The 15,529-nt window shown below is 40.8% G+C and overlaps 1 protein-coding gene across 4 annotated transcripts in view; it reads right to left on the reverse strand.

The window, feature by feature from the left end:
- CAST (calpastatin) overlaps positions 1–15,529 on the reverse strand; it is a 303,324-nt gene that overhangs the window by 162,387 nt on the left and 125,408 nt on the right. The gene's annotated exons all lie outside the window — the stretch shown is intronic.

Genomic DNA, 15,529 nt, shown 5'->3' on the forward strand with positions numbered 1-15,529 from the left:
TGTATTGCTCCATGGTAAGACCCCACCTTGAATAATGTGCAAAATTCTGGTCGCCGCATCTCAAAAAAAGATATAATTGCGATGGAGAAGGTACAGAGAAGGGTGACCAAAATAAGGGGAATGGAACAGCTTCCCTATGAGAAAAGACTAAAGAAGTTAGGACTTTTCAGCTTGGAGAAGAGACGGCTGAGGGGGGATATGATAGACGTGTTTAAAATCATGAGAGGTCTAGAACGGGTAGATGTGAATCGATTATTTACTCTTTCAGACTAGGGGGCACTCCATGAAGTTAGCATGTGGCACATCTAAAACTAATCAGAGAAAGTTCTTTTTTTACTCAACGCACAATTAAACTCTGGAATTTGTTGCCAGAGGATGTGGTTAGTGCAGTTAGTATAGCTGTGTTTAAAAAAGGATTGGATAAGTTCTTGGAGGAGAAGTCCATTACCTGCTATTAAGTTCACTTAGAGAATAGCCACTGCCATTAGCAATGGTAACATGGAATAGACTTAGTTTTTGGGTACTTGCCAGGTTCTTATGGCCTGGATTGGCCACTGTTGGAAACAGGATGCTGGGCTTGATGCTGGGCTTGTTCTTAACTCTCTTGGTGCAGCCAGTGGGCAAAACAGTATGTATTGGAAGTCAGTCAGGACAAGACATGAACAATATTTAAATGGCAGTAATTCCTGAAACAGACATCAGTCATGTCCAGTCAAGACACCTGCAGGGATATATGAAAGGATAATTGGGAGCAAAGGGAATTTTTAATTTGTTTTGCACATTTTTGTCTTTGTATTTACCTCATGTATGTATTGTATAATTTTTATATATTATATATTTTTTATATGTTGGGCTGCATAGAGAGGAATAACCAGTAGGAAAAAGGAGATGATGCACTTGTACAGGGTCCTTGGTGAGGCCTCACTGGAGTACTGTGCTCAGTACTGGAGCCCGTATCTCAAAAAGGAAAGACAGGATGGAGGGGGTCAACAGAATGGCAACAAAAATGGTGTGGGGTCTGTATTGGAAGCAAAAGAATACTGTGTACTGTTTATCTCTCAATGCTGTGATAACCAATCAAAATTCAAAATTAGAAATTAGTGAGGATGAAACCGCATCAGCAAGCCAGACAAGGCAGTCTGTCAACTTGCCATCCGGACTACTCGTCATTTGCGGTATGATTTTATAAGTCCAACAACTTTGTTTTAGTGTAATAGAAAATTATTCAAAAAACAATTCTGGAAATGATCTGTTCCCAAAAGTGTAATTGTAACCCAAAAGTGTAATTGAAAACAGGGATACAGTTTTCAATTACACTTTTGGGAACAGATCATTTCCAGAATTGTTTTTTGAATAATTTTCTATTACACTAAAACAAAGTTGTTGGACTTATAAAATCATACCGCAAATGACGAGTAGTCCGGATGGCAAGTTGACAGACTGCCTTGTCTGGCTTGCTGATGCGGTTTCATCCTCACTAATTTCTAATTTTGAATTTTGATTGGTTATCACAGCATTGAGAGATAAACAGTACACAGTGTCCTTTGTTGTTTTTTGGTTCACTATGTTCGGACTGTGAGTTTGGGGTTCTTTATTTTTGTTGTATCTGTATTGGAAGACCATGAGGAGAGGCTGAAGGATCTGAATATGTATACCCAGGAAGAGAAAAGGTGCAGGGGAGATATGATACAGACATTCACATACCTAAAAGGTTTTAAATGACGTCTGGAATTCAAACCCTTTTCCACTGGAAAGAAAACAGAACTAGGAGTCATAAAATGGAACTTCAGGGGGGACAACTCAGAACCAACATCAGGAAATATTTCTTCATGGAGAGGTTTGTGGAGGTCTGGAATGCCCTTCCGGAGGAGGTGGTGAAGAAAACAGTCACAGGGGCATGGGATAAACACTGGATCTCTACAGGCTAGAGGACGGAAATGAGATAAGCGTGCAGGGGGGGGTAATTTGTTGGAACGGTGGTTACTACCTTTAGCAGAAGGCATGGAGATTACTACCCTCAACCAATATGTTTTGAGGTTTTTACTGTAACTGCAACATTGCTCCCTGCTTAGATGGCGGGAGGAAAAGAGGAACCGGATTCAGATGACAACAGAGGGCCCCAACTTCCATGGTCTGGGATACTGATATGCAGACATAAGGGAAAAAGCACAGGACTGCTTCTATGGCCAAATCCTAAAGAAAGCATGCATGAGGGTAACTTGGTGGTGTGGCAGTTACTACCCTTAACCAATATGCCTTGATGCTTTTGATGCTACTCCAATGGCATGAGGAAAGGGGAATTGGATTCAGACAGCAATCAACAAGGGCCCCGACGTTTACGGGTCTGTGGAACTGATAAGCATGGGGGTAACCCGCACAGAACAGCAGTTACTACCCTTATTAGAAGGCATGGGATTACTACCCTTAACCAACAAGCCTGGCCTTTGAAACTGCAACATCACTCATATTAAATATAGGCGCCTAATAATATAATCATGTGTTATTCCCCCCTTTTTATGTTCCAAGTTTTTCCCCATGTATTCTGATCCAAGTTTTATGCCCTGTTCTATGTAATTTGCATTCCCACATGTCTGTTCTCAGTTACAATGTAAACAGAGACGATATGTAAAATTTTACATGAATCCCGGTATAAAAAAATGTTAAATAAATAAATAAATCACTCTCTACTTCAAAGGAGTGGGATGGGGGGGATGGAAGGAAGAAGAATTTGGATTCAGAGACAACCAACACAAGCCATGACATTGAAGAAAATACACAAGACTGCTTCTATGGCCAAGTCACTAAACAAAGCACATCAAGGAAAACTGACTGATGCATGGGGATAACTAACCTGCATGGCGCGGCAGACACTACCATGGGAAGCTTGCTGGGCAGACCGGATGGACTATTGGTCCTTATCTGCCGTCATTTCTATGTTTCTATGTATTTTGAATGATTCATTTGTGGGTTATTTTGCATAAATACATGTTTTTCAATTATTGTATGTTTATAATTATTATTATTATTATAACTATATGTGAATAAACTGTACATACCTAGTTTTCAATATATTTTGTAAAAAAAAACAAAAAAAAAACAACACCACACAACCCCCCAAATTGGGGTTATTTACATATTTATTTAAAATTAGTGGCAACTCCTTGTCTATTACTCTAGAAATGGACACCATACTCCAAATGAGGTCTCGCCAATGACCTAATTAGGAGATGATAATGCCTCTTTCTATTGGCTCAGCATCTCCCTATGCATCTTAGCATCCCTCCAGCTCTAACGATTGCCTTGTCACACTGTTTTGCTACCTTGAAAGCAGATGGGATCATCCTGTCGCTGTCCTCATTGTTTCACATCCGTATCTCGCCCTCAGTTGTGTACTGCTGCCTTGGATTTATGCACCTTGAATGCATGACTCTGGTATTGAAAATTGGCCGGTAAACATGCAACCATTCCTTAAGCTCTCTTAGATGCCATCTCATTAATTCTACTAAATCAGAAGTTTCTCCTCTATTAAAAATGGTAAGTGTCATCTGCAAACCTTTTCTACCAACTTCTCCGCAATATCATTCACAAACATATTGAACAAAAGCATATTGCTGAGCTACTCTATTTATCATCCTCCTTTCTCCAGAATGAACTCTTATTTACCACAACCCTCTGTTGTCTATCATTCAGCCACTTCTCTGGGTTACTCCACCTCATTGGGGTCCTGCATCAGGCTGCTCAGTTTATTTATACACCTCCTATGCAGGACAGTTTCAAAAGCTTTGATGAAATCCAGTTATGTAGCACATCAGGCATGTGCCCCAATCTAATTCTCTGGCCACCCAATCACAGAAATCGATCAGATTGGTTTCACATACTTTTCCTCAGATCCTGCAAACCTCTGGATTCTAGATATTTCACCATCCTCTCTGTTAGAAGGGTCTCCATTACATTTTCCCCACCACAAAGATCAGACTAACCAGCTTATAATTTTTCAATCTAATACTATTTTTATGAAGGATGACAGCCACCTTTCTCCAATTCCTGTGGAACCACTCCAATTTCCAAAGATTGGATAGGTTTGTCAGTAAACCTGCCAAAACCTCTCCGAGATCCCTTAATATTCTAGGATGTAGCCCATCCAGCCTCATAGCTTTGCTCACTTTCAGTTTCGCTAATTCCTTGCAAATCCTCTTTTCTGTAAATGTTTGGGTATTTACCAAATGTACCCCTTCCAACTACCTGGGATCCATCTCCAACCCCTTCTTTGGTGAACACTGAATACAAGTATTTCTTTAGCATGTCTGCTTTTTCTTTGTTACCTTCCACCATAGTCGTCTTCCTTTCCTGTCCTCCTCCTGAAATCCCTGATCTCTTTGCCCTTACTTTTATTTATTTATGTATTTATTTAGCATTTTTATATACCGAGGTTCATCAGGGATATCACATCGGTTTACAGTGTAACTGAAACAGGCGCCTGGGATGGCGGTTTACATCGAACAGATATAACGAATTAACATATGAACAAATGAGGAGGGGAGAAAAAAGGCGGGAACTGATCAAACAAAACTTATGGGCAAAATTTACAGATATAGAGTATCAATATATACAAAGTATTCATAAATACAGCAATGCCATGGAAGGACAATTGTGTAGAGTTAGAAGAGAGAGGAGGGGGGATGGAGAGGGGGTGGGGGAGGGGAGGAGGGGTGGAGAGGGGGTTAAAGGAGAAAGCGAGCTGAGAAATCAGGAGAAGGTAGGAGGACTGTACAGGTTGGGGGCGAAGGAGGAACTTAAAGGTGGGAGTGAGGAAAGGGGGAGAGGGCAGGAGAGGATGGGTGGGGAAAGTGGGGAAATTAGGTGTAATTTTTTGCAAATATCTCCTCTGAAAACCATATTGGTCTCCTTAATTCCTTTCCTAACAAAGATTTGCTGCTCTTACCTCATCTCCTTTTACTTTGGTTTACTGTTCTAGTACTGTGTAAAGATTTCCCAGTAACTCCTTGAAGCCACATTTCACAAGCACACAAACTCAATATACTTTCTATAGATATTCAGTCTAGTACAAATATGCATCTGTTTTTCTGATCTAGTGCACATATTTATGGAAACATGGATTCATGGGACTATATGGATAAGATGACACATGCGATACTGGCATACTGAGGTGATGCATTAGCAAAAAGGATTCATCCCAGACTGATAAGTCACAGCAATACAGAGCCCTAAAATATACAATGAATCTCAAGCAGAAAACCTGCTGTACACAATAAAACACTCACACCTCCCCTTCCCACCACATATATAACACTCAATGATATATACATGGTGACAGAGTTTCTCGAGTCCTATATCAATACCCATATATTTAAGCAGAGTCCTTTGTACGACTACGTGTGTAATCATAACCCTTGGAAAGGAATTCTGCTGGGTAGTTAAATATGGTCCTGTGTGTCGTGTATGATGAGAAAGTATGAAGAGTATCTTGTAAGTGATGAAGTGTCCTATTTGGTGTGTGGACGTAAGTGATTATGGGTATTTCCCTCTTGCTGTTAGCTCAATTCATGCACCCAGTCCACGAATCAGAAGAGCATTACAGTAATGCCCACTGATCCACACATGGTCAGTCACTGAGCATGTACCAGACATTTTATCATTTAAACAATGTTCTCAATGCAATTTGACTAGAACAAGTTCTTCTTTGGTGTACCCTGGGTATGTGGGCACTGTGACTCTGTGAAGACCACAAGGAATTCATTTTTTCTAAACCCTAATACTTTAAAAAAGTTGTTCAAAGTTCAGTAGATGTGCCAAATAGAACACAAGACAAGCCTAGTGTTGTACTGAGCTGAAATCATACAAGGCCTGAATATAAATATTAAACTGCTACCAAGCAACCAGTACAATAGCTGCCTGACTCATGGTTTACACAGAACTTGGACAGATTTCAGAAATTTTGGGGCACACCCTGCTCAGTCACAGAAAAGGAGCTTCTACTATCAGGCTATACCAACCGGGTAGGATTCTTGTACAAAACTGTTCATTAAGTTTATGCATAAACACAACCAAAAAAAAAGTAAGCCCCACCACCAAGTGAAAAGATAAACAATATACAATACTTAGCAATTGCAACAAGTGATGAGTCAAGTGTACACTGTCTACGACAAGGAAAGCCAAAAAGAAAAGAAAGAAACTAGCTAGAGACAAGCTGGGCAAGGCAACCAAGTAGGATTAAAACATATGACCAGGTCTTGAAACACATTTTTATAACCTACCCTTCAACTAGCATAAAATAATGAAGCATTTCAAGGGTGTGCCTACATTTCTCAGCATGACAGAAGAGTTTTTTTTGAGATGCTATTGTTCCAGTAGGACTGGTCACACTAATCATTCAACCTCAAGGTTGCCCTCTTCCTAAAACCAGTAGATTGATCCTACCAATAAAAGCGGATTTTATTGCTTTTGGATTACAAAAGAAAAAGAAATCATACTGTCTGCAGGATATTAAGTTTAGCTCCTGACATAGTCCTGTACTTTGCCTCTGCATGCACAACTTAAAGTTCTTTTCTGAATTACATAAAAACTTTACATTGATAAAATCACTGTCTTAAAAAAAAAAAGAGACATTCAGGTTGCCTGCGTTTGTGAGAGACTGCTTTGCGTGTTCTTCCTTTCATCTGCTCTGTGTACTGGCTATAATTACATTTACGCTGTTATTGCGTGCTAAAACTGGAGCATAAAAAACTTAGGCTGTATCCTTTTCATGTCTTAATTTTATCAGATAATTGATTAGCTGTTGTCTGATGATGTCAGTTAAACATCTCGTCATAAAAGCTACAGAAGACGACATCCTTGGCTTTTATGTTCTATTTTCGCTGTCTAAATAAGAGTAGTTCATAAAAGTTATTTTAAGCAGTAAACTGAGCAGATATGAGCTGGGAGTTCTAGCACAATCACAAACAAGCAACTCAACGAGATCACACATTTACTCATCCATCTGTATATTAAAGAAGAACATAATCCACCACGGTGCCTGGGCTCAGATTTGACATGCATGCTTGTCCCTGCTATTGATTTACTCTGGGAGAAGCTGTGCACTCCTCTTGAAAACAAACGAAACACGCCAGAGAACAGGACTGTGACAACATAAATAGCACATGATCTGCATTAATGACTGATCGGCTATCATTAGCCTGCATGCAGCGACCGGCTTTCTCCAAGAATACTGGAAACCCAGCACCTTTTACAGACTTCGCCAGACCAAAATTTATTCCAAAGCAAAATTCAGGTTAGGATTTGTTAAATGAACATGCAAAAAAAAAAAAAAAAGGCAGAATATACATCAAATAAAAAGGAAATTACAGTGAACAATTTAATTAAAAATTCTACATGCTTTTTTGCTTTGATGTGTAATACTATATCCCCTACATTTGAGGACTAAAGATGGAATTTATTGATTGAATTTTACTTTTTCCTCTCTTTCAATTCTGGATTTCTTACTCAAGATTGTGTCTTGATATTGGTTAATTAAAATTATAAATAAAGACAAAAAAAAAAAGCTACACACTCTGGTTCATATTCTTTGGAATGCGTGCAGAGAACATGGGTAGCTGTTACCTGCGGACTCTCCACCAGTTTTCAAAAAGGGGGGGGGGCACTTTACCTTTGAGAATTGCCTAAGAAAATATGGCAGCATAAATCTAACTCCTGTTTGTGCAGGAACTCTTTCTACCCAAAAATACATGAGAAAACTTTCAAAAGTCAGGGCGTATTTGAAAACCCTTTTCCAACCTCATCCCCAGGAAGACCTTTCACCCCAGGGAAAATTAGGCACACGCAAGGTACTACACATATAATTCTACTCACATATACGGTGGACAATGATACGCTTTTTTGTCAACTATGTAAAATCTTATTAAATATGCCCCATTTTCCTTTGGTGTCTACCAATAAATTTACCAGAGCCAGCAATTATAAAATGTGCATTTACTGAGCCTCCAGTGTAGGCAGATTTCTCTCCTGCATATTCACTGAGAATGTCCTGAAATCCCGACTGGCTGTGGGGGTCACTAGGTCAGGTTTGGGAAGCCCTCTTATAGCATATTCAAGGCATATCTGACATATTTATTTGTTTATTCTCATTTTTATCTGGAGTTATACTGATATACAAATGTTTCAAAAACAAAGTGAGTGGTATCCTAAATTACAACAATGAATCTTATGATCTTTTGAAGTCAGCCAAAATCAAAAAATATGCTTTAGTGGTCCTAGACATTGGGCCATGCTGCTATCTGTTGGATGAAAGATTTAAAAAAACAAACAAAAAAAAAACAACAGGTTTGCTTTCAACCTTAAAACAGTTATTCCAACTGAACTTAACAAAACCTGCCAAGGATATGGGCTATGCTAGGGAATATTTAGAAATTTGCGGAGATTTGAATTTTGCTGGCAAATTACGCACACTGAATGTAATGGCCTCTTAGATGTTGAAAGTACTGGAATTCTCAACCACATGTAAAATGCCTGAATGAAAAATAATAGGTAATTTAGATATTACTGTAAAAGCCCAGCTGCTGGGAGGGTTTGCTGCAATTCTGCAAGTGAATTCTTACTCTCATCAGACCAAGGGATCATAGCAGAATGGACAAGAAGAATAAATTAAAAATCGGGTTTTCTACAAGTCTACAACAGGGCCTGATCAAATACAAGACATTTTTAATCCAGACCACTCAAAATATATTTATAACGTGTGTCCCATGAACAAAGCTGTGTAGTCTTTTGCTCTGCACACAGTTTGTAAAACAGTACAGCACTGGCCTTCACTGAATGCACAAAAAGGTCAGGCAAAGCTTTTGATCAAGACAACCTGCACACATTATTTACATATGAGAAAATCCTAGCCTTCCTGTAAATCTGTTCCCTTAAAATAAATGCCCATAAAACAGAAATGTAGTGAAAAACAATTTAAGTCCATTATAAGTCATATAAAGTTACAGCTTTCACAGGCTAAGTGATATCAGAAATGTAAATGGGAATTAGCATAACATCAATCAAGCTCTATGTTTGTTATATCATGCTCAAAAGTAATTAAAAACAAAAACAGCTGCTTATCTTGGTAAAATCGGTGTCTGTGTTTTCCAGGAACTTTAAACTTCAACCTCAATCTCTGGAAGGGAGGGGAGCATAGCAGGGAACTCGGGGTACTCTGGCCTTTAAAGGCCCTGGATGGATTCAGAGGGCAGCTAGAAGCACAAGCACAGGTTCTTAACTTTTAAATTAAAAGGGGTTTATTTTACCTTTGGCAGCTGGATGGCATTATATAATATTGCCAAGGCATAAGAAAACAACGGAAAGGCAGGAGGTAAATGGAAATACATTTTTGACAGCTGATTTTTGGGTCAGACCCATTTATATGCATTGACAACATTTGCAGGGGAGAATCATGTTTTTCCTTGCACTAAGCCTTTGTACACATTTTCCGGTTTGTGTGTGTTTAATGCCTGATGCATTAGCATACCATTAGCTTACTTCATGGGAGTTTAAAAAAAAACAAAAATTAGCTTGTGCATTAGGAAAGTGTGCGCTGAATTTCAGGGCACAGTTTGAAACTCAGCTAATTACAATGGCCCAGATAAAGAAAAGCGTATCATAATCAACTGCTAAACAATTCTGCGGCAATCCACCTTATAAAGAACTAGGTCCCTCCACCTAACTCATTCTATCCCTCTCCCTTAGCCCCTGCCACCCTTTCTTCCTTTTCTGAAGTCATAAGGGACAAAGATGCCCATTTTCACTCCTCTTCCAAACTCACTATCTGTTCCAATGACCCCACAACTCCAACCCAGCGATTCAGGTCTATCCCCTCTATCTGTCACATCTTCAAATCTATCACTTCCCATTGCATCCACTGCAGATACCTACACACATGTTGTAATCACACCACTCTCAAACCCCTCAGTACAGGACCCTACCTACCCTTGCTAACTATTCCCCCATCCCCCGCTCCCCTCCAAAGTACTTGAAAGTGCCTTCACTTGTTTGCAGCTCAAGACATTCCCGAACCTCTCAATCTGGTTTCCAGACTCGACATTCCATGGAGACAGCCCTTGTCAGAGACTCCAGTGACATCTTTATGGACAAAACCAAGGGCTTCTTAGCCCTCCCATCACCCTGTTAGTGTATCCGCTGAAGAACCGTCCTCAACCAGTATCTCATTACCCGTCAATGTGAGACTTCAGTTTTTGTCTTGGGATACCTAATCTTCTATTCTCTCTGTACTCATGTTTCCTTAGTGTTCTGATTTCATCTCATGACTTTTAGTGCCTTATTTATTTATTTATTTAAAGTATTTCTATTCTGCCTTCTTTCAATAAAACTGCACAAAGCAGATTATATCATTTCCCATAAACATAGAGATAAAACATATGACAATAAAAAAAAAAAAAAACTTTCCTCTTTGCAACAGAAATTTCACTAAGGATTCTGAGCACCTGACATGGCTACCTGGATGCCCCACCATCACCTTAAACTCAACATAGCTAGGACAGAATTTCTTGCAAACCCACTTCCTCTTTTTCCCCTTCCCTTGTAGATACGTCATCTCATCATCCTTCACCCAAAATACTGGAGTCCTATTTAACCTGCTCTCTCCCCTGCACAGATCCAAGACTGTTAAAACAAGTTTCTCTCTCTTTAGCATTTCCAAAGTCCATCCTTATCCATTCTGTCACCTCCTGCTTAGACCATTTCCCAACCGGTGTGCCACGACACACTAGCGTGCCGCCGCAACCTTCAGTTTCTCTTTCCCCTACAACAGCTGGCCTGCTGGATATCCTCCCACCAGCAGGGGGAGTCAGAGAGCAATGCTTATCTGCTGCTGCTTTCCCCTCTACAACAGAAACTGCACTGGGCCCTTTAAGTCTCACAAGTCCTGTCGGCCCCATGCAGTTCCCAATATAGAGGGAAACAGGCAGAGGAGAAAGAAGCATCACCGGAGTAAGTGCTGCTACAAGGGGCAGCTGAATTTGCTAGAAAGCTGGGGGTGTTGGGGGGGGGAGAGGGAAGGGAAGAGAACGTGCGGATGCCAAGGAGTGGAGAACGTAGGAAAGGGAAGGTGGTGGTGGAATGAAAGATTAGGAAGGTGGGCGGACGGAGAGGAAGGTGATGGTGATGATGCAGAGAGAGAGAGAGAGAGAAGGAAGGGGAAGCGATGATGATGAAAGAGGGGGAAAGGCGGGAAAGTGATAATACTAGGGGTTGAGGGGAGTGAAAATGGAAGAGAAGGTGATGACGCTGTGGGATATGGAGAGAGGGACGGGAGGAGAAGGGGATGATACCAGTGGTGGTGGGAGGGAGAGGAAAGGGAAGAGCAAGTGATTATGCCAAGGGTGGTGGAGAAAAGAGGATTGCAGTGGAAGGAAGGGAGAGGGATAAGATGGTCATGATGCAAGGGGTGGAAAATAGGGGGAGAGGGGAAGGGGAAGAGAAAAGGTAATGATACAGGGGGAAGATTGAAGGGAAGGGAAGGATCCAGGGGTTGGGGGAAGAGAAGAAAGAAGAGAGAGAATGATGATGCCAAGGAAATAGGGGATAGGGAAGGTGATGGTGAGCCCAATGCCAGGTGTGCCACAACACAAAAAAAGGTAACCACTGGCTTAGACTACTGCAGTCTGCTTCTGGCAGGTCTCCCACTGAATCATCTTCCACTGCAGTCTGTTCAGAATTCAGCTGTACTAAGTGTCTTCCTGCAGTACTGATGCCACCAATTACCCCTCTTCTCAAATCATTAGATTGGGCTCCCCATCCACATACAGTTCAAGCTTCTTCTCACTTGCCTGCACTCGGCAGCTCCTCACTACTTCCTTCTTTTATCCTTCTGTAACCTCCTCCTCACAAACACAGGGCCCGATGTAATAAGGTGTGCTCAGCAAAGTGCAAACTTTACTCCCAACGCAGCAGGGAACTTTACGCACAAAAAAAAAAAAGGTGTTCCTAGAACTGTTTGCACTGTTTAGCACCCTCACACGAAAATCCCAAGCAAATGAAGGTATTAACTATTACCCCCAATGCAGAGAGGTGTGCTGGAAATTTTACTCTTGGTCTGAGGTAAAGGTTCCAGTGCTAGTGTTACGACTATGGTCAGAAGCAAGACTTTCGGTGCCCAGACCTGTAGTCACTATTTTATGACCAGAAAACATGCTTTAGGAACACAAAAAAATGGATTTCTTTGCAAACATAAAAAATATTTTATGTGATGGAGCTGTACACGTAAACCATGTTTTCTGTGCATAAATCATGTTTTTCTGTATGCTAAACCTTTTCTTTAAATAATTTTCTGATTTGTGCACTTTTTTTTTAAACTCTCATTAGCTTACTGCATCAGGAGTTAAAAAAAAAAAATTGGCTTTAGCACTGAGAAATTGTGTGCTGAATTTCAGCCCCTCTATTCATTGGGCAAGCCTCGCCTGTCTGGGCCCTTCTCCTCCATCTGCAACACCTGACTGCGTGCTTTCTGCCTGGTTGCCCCGTATGGCCTGGAGCAGCCTTCCTGGGCTGATGCATCAAGCTCCCAAGATGACCATCTTCAAATCCCTCCTGAAAGCCCTCCCTTCTAAGGCTGCATTTACATCTTAGACCCGGCGCTCTGACCACAGCACTGTCAATTTTAACCACGATTTCTGTAATATATGGATTTCCTGAAGCAGGGACAGTCTCACGCGTGTGTCTGTACAGTGCTCTGTATGATTATTAGCACTACAGATATAAACAGTAGTAGAACACATATGGGAAAGGGCATACATTTCTAATTTCCAATAACTGGTGGCACAGGGCTGGGAAGAAATCTCATTTCCCAAATCCTTACAACAGAAACTGTTTTCGCTTGTGCAGCTTCCAGCTGTAGGACTCTGGCCATGAAAAGCACAAGAAATAGTGCCACATTACAGAAGCAGGCAGTATTATTATATCAGCAGTTATCTCAAAAAAAGGGAGAATGGGCTCTTTTTGGATTTAAATACAAAATCTAGAAAGCAAGGGCATAGTGACACATGTGTGACACATGAGTCAGTCAATGCGCTCATCTTTCTAGTACATCAAGTTCAAATCCCAGCTTGGATGAGAAAGTCAAATAACCCGGATGGACTAACCAGCATCTCGCACAGAGCTTGCACAGTTAATCTCTGCTCAAGCCAGGCCCAGAACTGGAAAAGAAAGGATAAAGCATACCAGCCTTGTAATGCACTCTTAGAGGGATCTGAAGAGCACCTCCCTACCTAACCAGAGCGAACTACTTTTTCATTTTTTGAACTTCTGAGCATGAGCACACCCCTAATGGTGTGAAAGAACAAATGAAAGAAAAAAAAAAGGAGAGCATAATGATACTATGAAACACGAACCAAGGCACATCGTGAGCAGGATAGCACTCTTCTCCTTCCACTATGCAAACCAGCTTGTTCTTGACGGAGAAAGAGTAATTATGGTCCCGCTATCTTAATGATTTCCTAAACAGGAAGTGCAACTATTTCTTATGGTTGTCGAAAACATCTATGAGCTGTGTAGCTGATGCACTCTCAATGTACACCGTATGTAGCTTAATTGCAGTATTTTGGAAACACACACAAATCCTCTAATATATGTCAGCACAATCAAGCTCCAAGCTTCTATCCAGGTACGAGTGACCACAGAACCGCAAGCAATGCGACTATGTACAAAGCATGAGTGTCAGCACTCCACCTGCATGCACAGGACGGTGGATTAGGGAAGTCGAGTTTAGGCAGCTTCTGTTGGAATGGGCTTGAGTGGTCTCTTGTCTCTGATCTACACTGCAAACTCATAATCCTTTATGAATTACAGGATAACGGTTAGGACCAAGCCAGCCAACGAAGCTACACCTGGATAGGGAATTGTACTATCAGGCTGCAGAAATTATTATTTTTTAAATGGGTCTTCCAAGATCTATTTCCAGGACCCGAGAAGGGGCAATTTTCAAACCTGTGCGGACGTGAAAAGTCCATGGATACTCCTCCCCGCACATTTCACACAATACGTGTACTTTCCTTTTGAAAAATGCAGGGGAAGAACCTGCAGAGATTTTTTTGCCAGCTTTTTCTGCAGATATGTTTCCCTGAAACACACGCGTGGTTTTGAAAATGCAACAATTACGTGCACGGTTTGCCTCTCCCTCGCCTTGGGAATGCCTCTGTGAAAAGGCAGGTGAAAGTGCAGGCACGCTGGAACAGCCACACACAGGCTGGGCAGTTTTCATAAAGCCACCAACATCCATACAAAACTAAATGAAAATTATTACCATTTGAAGATTAGGCAGGGTAATTTTATATCATGGAATGCCAGGTTATAATTAGTAACAAGCTTAGTGCAACAGGTGTAACAACTGATCGAGCTGTACATCTCAGGCTCATTATGGATCCCAGAGCCTTCAACAACTGAGAAGCATGTATATATAATAAACCCAAGGTATGATATGCCACTGATAGAAATTAGAAATCAGTAACTTAAATATCTTAAAAGAAAAAAAAATAAGACAAGCATTACTCTAAACTGCAAGAATCAAAAAACAAAATTAACTTGGCTAATTTATAAACTGCATTGACACTAAAAGGGAACAAAAGACTTCCCAGAATTTAGTGACAAATTCATGTCTCTATCAGGCACTAGAATGAGGTCAGCTGCACTTTTCCATCCAGGGAAACCATTTCATGGATGTCTCCTGGAGACAAGCATAAGGCTCTATACATCCTTCTGAGAGAGTCAGAGGCAATCATTTTAATGCCAGGGACAATTTAGAGCTGTAGTAAGAGCCTTGCATGCTCACTCAGTCCAGCTCTGTCAACTCTTCAGATGTTTCCTAGAACTTTCTGCATTCACTGTGCAGAATTCTGCACAGGAAAGCTCCATAAAACCGTTCCTACTGCTAGTGCATCAGCATTCCTGAAATTAGAATACATTGTGAATTGGTCAATCATATATATATATTCTATTGGCGAAGCCCTGAGCAAAACGCAAGCATTATCAGTCACATACTTTTCCAAAACAGTACCTAAATCTTATGGAACCACTCAATAAGCTCTAATTCCTTTCAGGCATGCAGGACATAAACAATAACAAACAATAATAATGATGTGATACTCTCACAAATGCCGGTATAGAAAAAACTAAAATAAATAAAATAAAAATAAACTTACAAATTAATTTTTCTAGAACTTTGGAATCCGGCCTCTCTGACGTGTTTCAACCTGATGTGAAGTAGAGGGGGAAACCCGGGAGAGATGATCACCGCAGGCATGGGCAGAAGCCGGTTTACGTGCTGCCACCCCGCCCCCCCCCCCAAGACCAAAAAGGTGTTCCACTGCCCCTGACAGTAAGTTTGGATCACTTTGTAAATTGTTTTTGGGATAATACTGATTTTGAATTATATTGCCGACTTGATTTTGTACTACACAGAAAAATGAGCTTATTTGTTAAAGATTTTTTTTTTCTCTGTGCAGATAACTTTCACACCGTGGCACATGCA

Source organism: Rhinatrema bivittatum, chromosome 1 (genome assembly GCF_901001135.1).
Source record: "Rhinatrema bivittatum chromosome 1, aRhiBiv1.1, whole genome shotgun sequence".
NCBI lineage: Eukaryota > Metazoa > Chordata > Amphibia > Gymnophiona > Rhinatrematidae > Rhinatrema > Rhinatrema bivittatum.